Below are 12818 nucleotides of genomic sequence, written 5' to 3' on the forward strand. Positions count from 1 at the left end.
TGTTTAGTATTTGTTATTCTGTGGCAGGAGGATTGTTTATTTGAAGAAATTTACCTGGCATTTGTCTTCATTTTACCTCAATACACAAACTTACATGGAAATTAAAAGCTATGACTTTACTAACTCTACATCCATGGCTTTCCAGCTAGTGTTAGATAATACTAGAAATAACTTTACAAATTGAAAACAAGTGATCAGTCCTAAGAAGATATAGAGAATAAGCTAAAAATTCACAGTGACTTTTAGCCGGAAGAATAAGAAAAAATGTATTAATATATACCAGATACTGGGATCCACCGGGTTAATTCTGAGAAGTTGATTCAATTATTTACAAAGGGGGTAAGTTAACCTTGCAACAGTATAGTGACACCAGTTACAGCAGTTGAAATTGGACGACTAGCAACCCGATATCACTTTTTTATACAGCATATGGTGCTACAACAAATTGGTGCAAGTTTGGAGCTACCATAAGTGTGGCTTATAGTCAGTTACTCACATTAAATGTGGTGTATCAGCTCTTTGAATCAACCCCAAATTGTTTGCATGTCATTTTCAAGACAACTATATGTAACTCTGCATTCCTCTGGGGCATCAGAAGAAAATAAAAACAGTGAAGAATTTTGGTCAGGAATGTTATTCTTCACTTGATATATTGCAGCAAATTTTGGTTCCAAAATATTATCTGGAGAATGCGGGCATCGATCCCACTACCTCTCGCATGCTAAGCGAGCACTATACCATTTGAGCTAATTCCCCTTCAATGTTAAAAGCATTTACACCACTCACACCTAGAGGACTGGATTACATTTAGAGATAACATCTCAAAAACATCCGTTAGCCTCAAGTTTAGTGAAATCCCATTATCGTTGGTGTTTAGTACCTTAATGATTTCATAAAATGTTTCCTTCTTTATCACCATTGTGTTGGAGACTTTGTGGGGCTGAGGAAACTGTCCCACATCTGGTGGCACTGTCCCAACTTACTTCCATTGTGGACAGAGATACATTGTCTTACTTACCTTCTCATTGGAATTTTAATGCCCAACTCCCTGTCATATTCCCTTTTATCTCATTATATTTTTGATATTGTAAGAAATGATCCAAGTTAGAAACTTTTAACCAGTTTTAGTTCAGTTCTGCTGGTTCATCTTCCCTTACTGATAATATCCATTAGAAAGCACTTTCACGTGTCTCTGTGGCGCAATTGGTTAGCACGTTCGGCTGTTAACCGAAAGGTTGGTAGCTCAAGACCACCCAGGGACGTGTTTAGTATTTGTTATTTTGTGGTATTAGACAAAATTTACCATGCATTTGTCTTCATTTTACCTCAATACACAAACTTACATGGAAATTAACAGCTATGACTTTACTAACTCTACATCCATGGCTTTCCAGCTAGTGTTAGATAATACTAGAAAGAACTTTACAAATTGAAAACAAGTGATCAGTCCTAAGAAGATATAGAGAATAAGCTAAAAATTCACAGTGACTTTTAGCCAGAAGAATAAGAAAAATGTATTAATATATACCAGATACTGGGATCCACTGGGTTAATTCTGAGAAGTTGATTCAATTATTTAAAAAGGGAGTAAGTTAATCTTGCAACAGTATAGTAATACAAGTTTCAGCAGTTGAAATTGGACCCCTAGCAATCCGATATCACTTTTTTATGTAGCATTATGGGGCTACAACAAATTGGTGCAAGTTTGGAGCTACCATAAGTGTGGCTTATAGTCAGTTACTCACAGGAAATGTGGTGTATCAGCTCTTTGAATCAACCCCAAATTGTTTGCATGTAATTTTCAAGACAACTATATGTCACTCCGCATTCCTCTGGGGCATCAGAAGAAAATAAAAACAGTGAAGAATTTTGGTCTGGAATGTTATTCTTCACTTGATATATTGCAGCAAATTTTGGTTGCAAAATCTTATCTGGAGAATGCGGACTGGATTACATTTAGAAATAACATCTCAAAAACTTCCATTAGCCTCAAGTTTAGTGAAATCCCATTATCGTTGGTATTTAGTACCTTAATGATTTCATAAAATGTTTCCTTCTTTATCACCATTGTGTTGGAGACTTTGTGGGGCTGAGGAAACTGTCCCACATCTGGTGGCACTGTCCCAACTAACTTCCATTGTGGACAGAGATACATTGTCTTACTTACCTTCTCATTGGAATTTTAATGCCCAACTCCCTGTCATATTCCCATTTATCTCATTATATTTCTGATATTCCTAAGTATACCCACAAATTTATAACACATATTTTGAGTGCTACCAAATGCCATATAGCTTTATATTGAAAAAACTCAGTTCCACCATTCTCTATCTTTATTATAAATACAATTTGGCACATCTATCATTGTGAATACATCACCAGAATTTTTCATAACACTGCAAATAAGTTCTCATATACTTGGATCCTTGGACTAACTGAAATCCCCCTATTTCAACCCTTTTATAACTGGATTGATTCGCCCCCATCACGACTAAGATATTTTCACACCCTGACAAAATTCTCAATTTACAGGGTATAATCCTGTTATTTCTTACTTTGCACAAGTTCATATTATAGTGTCCATTTGTAAGAAATGATCCAAGTTACAAACTTTAAAGCAGTTTAAGTTCAGTTCTGCTGGTTCATCTTCGCTTACTGATAATATCCATTAGAAAGCACTTTCATGTGTCTATGTGGCGAAATTGGTTAGAGCGTTTGGCTGTTAACTGAAAGGTTGGTGGTTCAAGCCCACCCAGGGACGTGTTTAGTATTTGTTATTCTGTGGCAGGAGGATTCTTTATTTGATGAAATTTACCAGACATTTGTCTTCATTTTACCTCAATACACAAACTTACATGGAAATTAACAGCTATGACTTTACTAATTCTACATCCATGGCTTTCCAACTAGTGTTAGATAATAATAGAAAGAACTTTACAAATTGAAAACAAGTGATCAGTCCTAAGAAGATATAGAGAATAAGCTAAAAATTCACAGTGACTTTTAGCCAGAAGAATAAGAAAAATTTATTAATATATACCAGATACTGGGATCCACCGGGTTAATTCTGAGAAGTTGATTCAATTATTTAAAAAGGGAGTAAGTTAATCTTGCAACAGTATAGTAACACAAGTTACAGCAGTTGAAATTGGACCCCTAGCAATCCAATATCACTTTTTATGTAGCATTATGGGGCTACAACAAATTGGTGCAAGTTTGGAGCTACAATAAGTGTTGCTTATAGTCAGTTACTCACAGGAAATGTGGTGTATCAGCTCTTTGAATCAACCCATTAGCCTCAAGTTTGGAGCTACCATAAGTGTGGCTTATAGTCAGTTACTCACATTAAATGTGGTGTATCAGCTCTTTGAATCAACCCCAAATTGTTTGCATGTAATTTTCAAGACAACTATATGTAACTCTGCATTCCTCTGGTGCATCAGAAGAAAATAAAAACAGTGAAGAATTTTGGTCAGGAATGATATTCTTCACTTGATATATTGCAGCAAATTTTGGTTTCAAAATATTATCTGGAGAATGCGGGCATCGATCCCACTACCTCTCACATGCTAAGCGAGCACTCTACCATTTGAGGTAATTCCACTTTGATGTTAAAAGCATTTACACCACTCACACCAAGAGGACTGGATTACATTTAGAGATAACATCTCAAAAACATCCATTAGCTTCAAGTTTAGTGAAATCCCATTATCGTTGGTATTTAGTACCTTAATGATTTCATAAAATGTTTCCTTCTTTATCACCATTGTGTTGGAGACTTTGTGGGGCTGAGGAAACTGTCCCACATCTGGTGGCACTGTAGCAACTTACTTCCATTGTGGACAGAGATACATTGTCTTACTTACCTTCTCATTGGAATTTTAATGCCCAACTCCCTGTCATATTCCCTTTTATCTCATTATATTTTTGATATTGTAAGAAATGATCCAAGTTAGAAACTTTTATGCAGTTTAAGTTTAGTTCTGCTGGTTCATCTTCCCTTACTGATAATATCCATTAGAAAGCACTTTCACATGTCTCTGTGGCGCAATTGGTTAGCGCGTTCGGCTGTTAACCGAAAGGTTGGTAGCTCAAGACCACCCAGGGACGTGTTTAGTATTTGTTATTTTGTGGTATTAGACAAAATTTACCAGGCATTTGTCTTCATTTTACCTCAATACACAAACTTACATGGAAATTAACAGCTATGACTTTACTAACTCTACATCCATGGCTTTCCAGCTAGTGTTAGATAATACTAGAAAGAACTTTACAAATTGAAAACAAGTGATCAGTCCTAAGAAGATATAGAGAATAAGCTAAAAATTCACAGTGACTTTTAGCCAGAAGAATAAGAAAAATGTATTAATATATACCAGATACTGGGATCCACTGGGTTAATTCTGAGAAGTTGATTCAATTATTTAAAAAGGGAGTAAGTTAATCTTGCAACAGTATAGTAATACAAGTTTCAGCAGTTGAAATTGGACCCCTAGCAATCCGATATCACTTTTTTATGTAGCATTATGGGGCTACAACAAATTGGTGCAAGTTAGGAGCTACCATAAGTGTGGCTTATAGTCAGTTACTCACAGGAAATGTGGTGTATCAGCTCTTTGAATCAACCCCAAATTGTTTGCATGTAATTTTCAAGACAACTATATGTCACTCCGCATTCCTCTGGGGCATCAGAAGAAAATAAAAACAGTGAAGAATTTTGGTCTGGAATGTTATTCTTCACTTGATATATTGCAGCAAATTTTGGTTGCAAAATCTTATCTGGAGAATGCGGACTGGATTACATTTAGAAATAACATCTCAAAAACTTCCATTAGCCTCAAGTTTAGTGAAATCCCATTATCGTTGGTATTTAGTACCTTAATGATTTCATAAAATGTTTCCTTCTTTATCACCATTGTGTTGGAGACTTTGTGGGGCTGAGGAAACTGTCCCACATCTGGTGGCACTGTCCCAACTAACTTCCATTGTGGACAGAGATACATTGTCTTACTTACCTTCTCATTGGAATTTTAATGCCCAACTCCCTGTCATATTCCCTTTTATTTCATTATATTTCTGATATTCCTAAGTATACCCACAAATTTATAACACATATTTTGAGTGCTACCAAATGCCATATAGCTTTATATTGAAAAAACTCAGTTCCACCATTCTCTATCTTTATTATAAATACAATTTGGCACATCTATCATTGTGAATACATCACCAGAATTTTTCATAACACTGCAAATAAGTTCTCATATACTTGGATCCTTGGACTAACTGAAATCCCCCTATTTCAACCCTTTTATAACTGGATTGATTCGCCCCCATCACAACTAAGATATTTTCACACCCTGACAAAATTCTCAATTTACAGGGTATAATCCTGTTATTTCTTACTTTGCACAAGTTCATATTATAGTGTCCATTTGTAAGAAATGATCCAAGTTAGAAACTTTTAAGCAGTTTAAGTTCAGTTCTGCTGGTTCATCTTTGCTTACTGATAATATCCATTAGAAAGCACTTTCAAGTGTCTCTGTGGCGCAATTGGTTAGCGCGTTTGGCTGTTAACTGAAAGGTTGGTTGTTCAAGCCCACCCAGGGACGTGTTTAGTATTTGTTATTCTGTGGCAGGAGGATTCTTTATTTGAAGAAATTTACCTGGCATTTGTCTTCATTTTACCTCAATACACAAACTTACATGGAAATTAAAAGCTATGACTTTACTAACTCTACATCCATGGCTTTCCAGCTAGTGTTAGATAATACTAGAAATAACTTTACAAATTGAAAACAAGTGATCAGTCCTAAGAAGATATAGAGAATAAGCTAAAAATTCACAGTGACTTTTAGCCGGAAGAATAAGAAAAAATGTATTAATATATACCAGATACTGGGATCCACCGGGTTAATTCTGAGAAGTTGATTCAATTATTTACAAAGGGGGTAAGTTAACCTTGCAACAGTATAGTGACACCAGTTACAGCAGTTGAAATTGGACGACTAGCAACCCGATATCACTTTTTTATACAGCATATGGTGCTACAACAAATTGGTGCAAGTTTGGAGCTACCATAAGTGTGGCTTATAGTCAGTTACTCACATTAAATGTGGTGTATCAGCTCTTTGAATCAACCCCAAATTGTTTGCATGTCATTTTCAAGACAACTATATGTAACTCTGCATTCCTCTGGGGCATCAGAAGAAAATAAAAACAGTGAAGAATTTTGGTCAGGAATGTTATTCTTCACTTGATATATTGCAGCAAATTTTGGTTCCAAAATATTATCTGGAGAATGCGGGCATCGATCCCACTACCTCTCGCATGCTAAGCGAGCACTATACCATTTGAGCTAATTCCCCTTCAATGTTAAAAGCGTTTACACCACTCACACCTAGAGGACTGGATTACATTTAGAGATAACATCTCAAAAACATCCGTTAGCCTCAAGTTTAGTGAAATCCCATTATCGTTGGTGTTTAGTACCTTAATGATTTCATAAAATGTTTCCTTCTTTATCACCATTGTGTTGGAGACTTTGTGGGGCTGAGGAAACTGTCCCACATCTGGTGGCACTGTCCCAACTTACTTCCATTGTGGACAGAGATACATTGTCTTACTTACCTTCTCATTGGAATTTTAATGCCCAACTCCCTGTCATATTCCCTTTTATCTCATTATATTTTTGATATTGTAAGAAATGATCCAAGTTAGAAACTTTTAACCAGTTTTAGTTCAGTTCTGCTGGTTCATCTTCCCTTTCTGATAATATCCATTAGAAAGCACTTTCACGTGTCTCTGTGGCGCAATTGGTTAGCGCGTTCGGCTGTTAACCGAAAGGTTGGTAGCTCAAGACCACCCAGGGACGTGTTTAGTATTTGTTATTTTGTGGTATTAGACAAAATTTACCATGCATTTGTCTTCATTTTACCTCAATACACAAACTTACATGGAAATTAACAGCTATGACTTTACTAACTCTACATCCATGGCTTTCCAGCTAGTGTTAGATAATACTAGAAAGAACTTTACAAATTGAAAACAAGTGATCAGTCCTAAGAAGATATAGAGAATAAGCTAAAAATTCACAGTGACTTTTAGCCAGAAGAATAAGAAAAATGTATTAATATATACCAGATACTGGGATCCACTGGGTTAATTCTGAGAAGTTGATTCAATTATTTAAAAAGGGAGTAAGTTAATCTTGCAACAGTATAGTAATACAAGTTTCAGCAGTTGAAATTGGACCCCTAGCAATCCGATATCACTTTTTTATGTAGCATTATGGGGCTACAACAAATTGGTGCAAGTTTGGAGCTACCATAAGTGTGGCTTATAGTCAGTTACTCACAGGAAATGTGGTGTATCAGCTCTTTGAATCAACCCCAAATTGTTTGCATGTAATTTTCAAGACAACTATATGTCACTCCGCATTCCTCTGGGGCATCAGAAGAAAATAAAAACAGTGAAGAATTTTGGTCTGGAATGTTATTCTTCACTTGATATATTGCAGCAAATTTTGGTTGCAAAATCTTATCTGGAGAATGCGGACTGGATTACATTTAGAAATAACATCTCAAAAACTTCCATTAGCCTCAAGTTTAGTGAAATCCCATTATCGTTGGTGTTTAGTACCTTAATGATTTCATAAAATGTTTCCTTCTTTATCACCATTGTGTTGGAGACTTTGTGGGGCTGAGGAAACTGTCCCACATCTGGTGGCACTGTCCCAACTTACTTCCATTGTGGACAGAGATACATTGTCTTACTTACCTTCTCATTGGAATTTTAATGCCCAACTCCCTGTCATATTCCCTTTTATCTCATTATATTTTTGATATTGTAAGAAATGATCCAAGTTAGAAACTTTTAACCAGTTTTAGTTCAGTTCTGCTGGTTCATCTTCCCTTACTGATAATATCCATTAGAAAGCACTTTCACGTGTCTCTGTGGCGCAATTGGTTAGCGCGTTCGGCTGTTAACCGAAAGGTTGGTAGCTCAAGACCACCCAGGGACGTGTTTAGTATTTGTTATTTTGTGGTATTAGACAAAATTTACCATGCATTTGTCTTCATTTTACCTCAATACACAAACTTACATGGAAATTAACAGCTATGACTTTACTAACTCTACATCCATGGCTTTCCAGCTAGTGTTAGATAATACTAGAAAGAACTTTACAAATTGAAAACAAGTGATCAGTCCTAAGAAGATATAGAGAATAAGCTAAAAATTCACAGTGACTTTTAGCCAGAAGAATAAGAAAAATGTATTAATATATACCAGATACTGGGATCCACTGGGTTAATTCTGAGAAGTTGATTCAATTATTTAAAAAGGGAGTAAGTTAATCTTGCAACAGTATAGTAATACAAGTTTCAGCAGTTGAAATTGGACCCCTAGCAATCCGATATCACTTTTTTATGTAGCATTATGGGGCTACAACAAATTGGTGCAAGTTTGGAGCTACCATAAGTGTGGCTTATAGTCAGTTACTCACAGGAAATGTGGTGTATCAGCTCTTTGAATCAACCCCAAATTGTTTGCATGTAATTTTCAAGACAACTATATGTCACTCCGCATTCCTCTGGGGCATCAGAAGAAAATAAAAACAGTGAAGAATTTTGGTCTGGAATGTTATTCTTCACTTGATATATTGCAGCAAATTTTGGTTGCAAAATCTTATCTGGAGAATGCGGACTGGATTACATTTAGAAATAACATCTCAAAAACTTCCATTAGCCTCAAGTTTAGTGAAATCCCATTATCGTTGGTATTTAGTACCTTAATGATTTCATAAAATGTTTCCTTCTTTATCACCATTGTGTTGGAGACTTTGTGGGGCTGAGGAAACTGTCCCACATCTGGTGGCACTGTCCCAACTAACTTCCATTGTGGACAGAGATACATTGTCTTACTTACCTTCTCATTGGAATTTTAATGCCCAACTCCCTGTCATATTCCCTTTTATCTCATTATATTTCTGATATTCCTAAGTATACCCACAAATTTATAACACATATTTTGAGTGCTACCAAATGCCATATAGCTTTATATTGAAAAAACTCAGTTCCACCATTCTCTATCTTTATTATAAATACAATTTGGCACATCTATCATTGTGAATACATCACCAGAATTTTTCATAACACTGCAAATAAGTTCTCATATACTTGGATCCTTGGACTAACTGAAATCCCCCTATTTCAACCCTTTTATAACTGGATTGATTCGCCCCCATCACGACTAAGATATTTTCACACCCTGACAAAATTCTCAATTTACAGGGTATAATCCTGTTATTTCTTACTTTGCACAAGTTCATATTATAGTGTCCATTTGTAAGAAATGATCCAAGTTACAAACTTTAAAGCAGTTTAAGTTCAGTTCTGCTGGTTCATCTTCGCTTACTGATAATATCCATTAGAAAGCACTTTCACGTGTCTCTGTGGCGAAATTGGTTAGCGCGTTTGGCTGTTAACTGAAAGGTTGGTGGTTCAAGCCCACCCAGGGACGTGTTTAGTATTTGTTATTCTGTGGCAGGAGGATTCTTTATTTGATGAAATTTACCAGACATTTGTCTTCATTTTACCTCAATACACAAACTTACATGGAAATTAACAGCTATGACTTTACTAACTCTACATCCATGGCTTTCCAACTAGTGTTAGATAATAATAGAAAGAACTTTACAAATTGAAAACAAGTGATCAGTCCTAAGAAGATATAGAGAATAAGCTAAAAATTCACAGTGACTTTTAGCCAGAAGAATAAGAAAAATTTATTAATATATACCAGATACTGGGATATACCGGGTTAATTCTGAGAAGTTGATTCAATTATTTAAAAAGGGAGTAAGTTAATCTTGCAACAGTATAGTAACACAAGTTACAGCAGTTGAAATTGGACCCCTAGCAATCCAATATCACTTTTTTATGTAGCATTATGGGGCTACAACAAATTGGTGCAAGTTTGGAGCTACAATAAGTGTGGCTTATAGTCAGTTACTCACAGGAAATGTGGTGTATCAGCTCTTTGAATCAACCCATTAGCCTCAAGTTTGGAGCTACCATAAGTGTGGCTTATAGTCAGTTACTCACATTAAATGTGGTGTATCAGCTCTTTGAATCAACCCCAAATTGTTTGCATGTAATTTTCAAGACAACTATATGTAACTCTGCATTCCTCTGGGGCATCAGAAGAAAATAAAAACAGTGAAGAATTTTGGTCAGGAATGTTATTCTTCACTTGATATATTGCAGCAAATTTTGGTTCCAAAATATTATCTGGAGAATGCGGGCATCGATCCCACTACCTCTCGCATGCTAAGCGAGCACTATACCATTTGAGCTAATTCCCCTTCGATGTTAAAAGCATTTACACCACTCACACCTAGAGGACTGGATTACATTTAGAGATAACATCTCAAAAACATCCGTTAGCCTCAAGTTTAGTGAAATCCCATTATCGTTGGTATTTAGTACCTTAATGATTTCATAAAATGTTTCCTTCTTTATCACCATTGTGTTGGAGACTTTGTGGGGCTGAGGAAACTGTCCCACATCTGGTGGCACTGTCCCAACTTACTTCCATTGTGGACAGAGATACATTGTCTTACTTACCTTCTCATTGGAATTTTAATGCCCAACTCCCTGTCATATTCCCTTTTATCTCATTATATTTTTGATATTGTAAGAAATGATCCAAGTTAGAAACTTTTATGCAGTTTAAGTTCAGTTCTGCTGGTTCATCTTCCCTTACTGATAATATCCATTAGAAGCACTTTCACATGTCTCTGTGGCGCAATTGGTTAGCGCGTTCGGCTGTTAACCGAAAGGTTGGTAGCTCAAGACCACCCAGGGACGTGTTTAGTATTTGTTATTTTGTGGTATTAGACAAAATTTACCAGGCATTTGTCTTCATTTTACCTCAATACACAAACTTACATGGAAATTAACAGCTATGACTTTACTAACTCTACATCCATGGCTTTCCAGCTAGTGTTAGATAATACTAGAAAGAACTTTACAAATTGAAAACAAGTGATCAGTCCTAAGAAGATATAGAGAATAAGCTAAAAATTCACAGTGACTTTTAGCCAGAAGAATAAGAAAAATGTATTAATATATACCAGATACTGGGATCCACTGGGTTAATTCTGAGAAGTTGATTCAATTATTTAAAAAGGGAGTAAGTTAATCTTGCAACAGTATAGTAATACAAGTTTCAGCAGTTGAAATTGGACCCCTAGCAATCCGATATCACTTTTTTATGTAGCATTATGGGGCTACAACAAATTGGTGCAAGTTTGGAGCTACCATAAGTGTGGCTTATAGTCAGTTACTCACAGGAAATGTGGTGTATCAGCTCTTTGAATCAACCCCAAATTGTTTGCATGTAATTTTCAAGACAACTATATGTCACTCCGCATTCCTCTGGGGCATGAGAAGAAAATAAAAACAGTGAAGAATTTTGGTCTGGAATGTTATTCTTCACTTGATATATTGCAGCAAATTTTGGTTGCAAAATCTTATCTGGAGAATGCGGACTGGATTACATTTAGAAATAACATCTCAAAAACTTCCATTAGCCTCAAGTTTAGTGAAATCCCATTATCGTTGGTATTTAGTACCTTAATGATTTCAGAAAATGTTTCCTTCTTTATCACCATTGTGTTGGAGACTTTGTGGGGCTGAGGAAACTGTCCCACATCTTGTGGCACTGTCCCAACTAACTTCCATTGTGGACAGAGATACATTGTCTTACTTACCTTCTCATTGGAATTTTAATGCCCAACTCCCTGTCATATTCCCTTTTATCTCATTATATTTCTGATATTCCTAAGTATACCCACAAATTTATAACACATATTTTGAGTGCTACCAAATGCCATATAGCTTTATATTGAAAAAACTCAGTTCCACCATTCTCTATCTTTATTATAAATACAATTTGGCACATCTATCATTGTGAATACATCACCAGAATTTTTCATAACACTGCAAATAAGTTCTCATATACTTGGATCCTTGGACTAACTGAAATCCCCCTATTTCAACCCTTTTATAACTGGATTGATTCGCCCCCATCACAACTAAGATATTTTCACACCCTGACAAAATTCTCAATTTACAGGGTATAATCCTGTTATTTCTTACTTTGCACAAGTTCATATTATAGTGTCCATTTGTAAGAAATGATCCAAGTTAGAAACTTTTAAGCAGTTTAAGTTCAGTTCTGCTGGTTCATCTTTGCTTACTGATAATATCCATTAGAAAGCACTTTCAAGTGTCTCTGTGGCGCAATTGGTTAGCGCGTTTGGCTGTTAACTGAAAGGTTGGTGGTTCAAGCCCACCCAGGGACGTGTTTAGTATTTGTTATTCTGTGGCAGGAGGATTCTTTATTTGAAGAAATTTACCTGGCATTTGTCTTCATTTTACCTCAATACACAAACTTACATGGAAATTAAAAGCTATGACTTTACTAACTCTACATCCATGGCTTTCCAGCTAGTGTTAGATAATACTAGAAATAACTTTACAAATTGAAAACAAGTGATCAGTCCTAAGAAGATATAGAGAATAAGCTAAAAATTCACAGTGACTTTTAGCCGGAAGAATAAGAAAAAATGTATTAATATATACCAGATACTGGGATCCACCGGGTTAATTCTGAGAAGTTGATTCAATTATTTACAAAGGGGGTAAGTTAACCTTGCAACAGTATAGTGACACCAGTTACAGCAGTTGAAATTGGACGACTAGCAACCCGATATCACTTTTTTATACAGCATATGGTGCTACAACAAATTGGTG

At 35.8% G+C, this 12818-nt stretch overlaps 1 non-coding gene across 1 annotated transcript; it reads left to right on the forward strand.

Annotated features, from left to right (window-relative positions):
* The first annotated feature begins 12293 nt into the window (after positions 1-12293).
* TRNAN-GUU (transfer RNA asparagine (anticodon GUU)) lies at positions 12294-12367 on the forward strand. The gene has a single exon. It is a non-coding gene; the product is annotated as a tRNA-Asn (tRNA).
* Positions 12368-12818: the final 451 nt, after the last annotated feature.

This window comes from Taudactylus pleione, unplaced genomic scaffold (assembly GCF_031769625.1).
Source record: "Taudactylus pleione unplaced genomic scaffold, aTauple2 ptg000174l, whole genome shotgun sequence".
In the NCBI taxonomy this organism is placed as follows: Eukaryota; Metazoa; Chordata; class Amphibia; order Anura; family Myobatrachidae; genus Taudactylus; species Taudactylus pleione.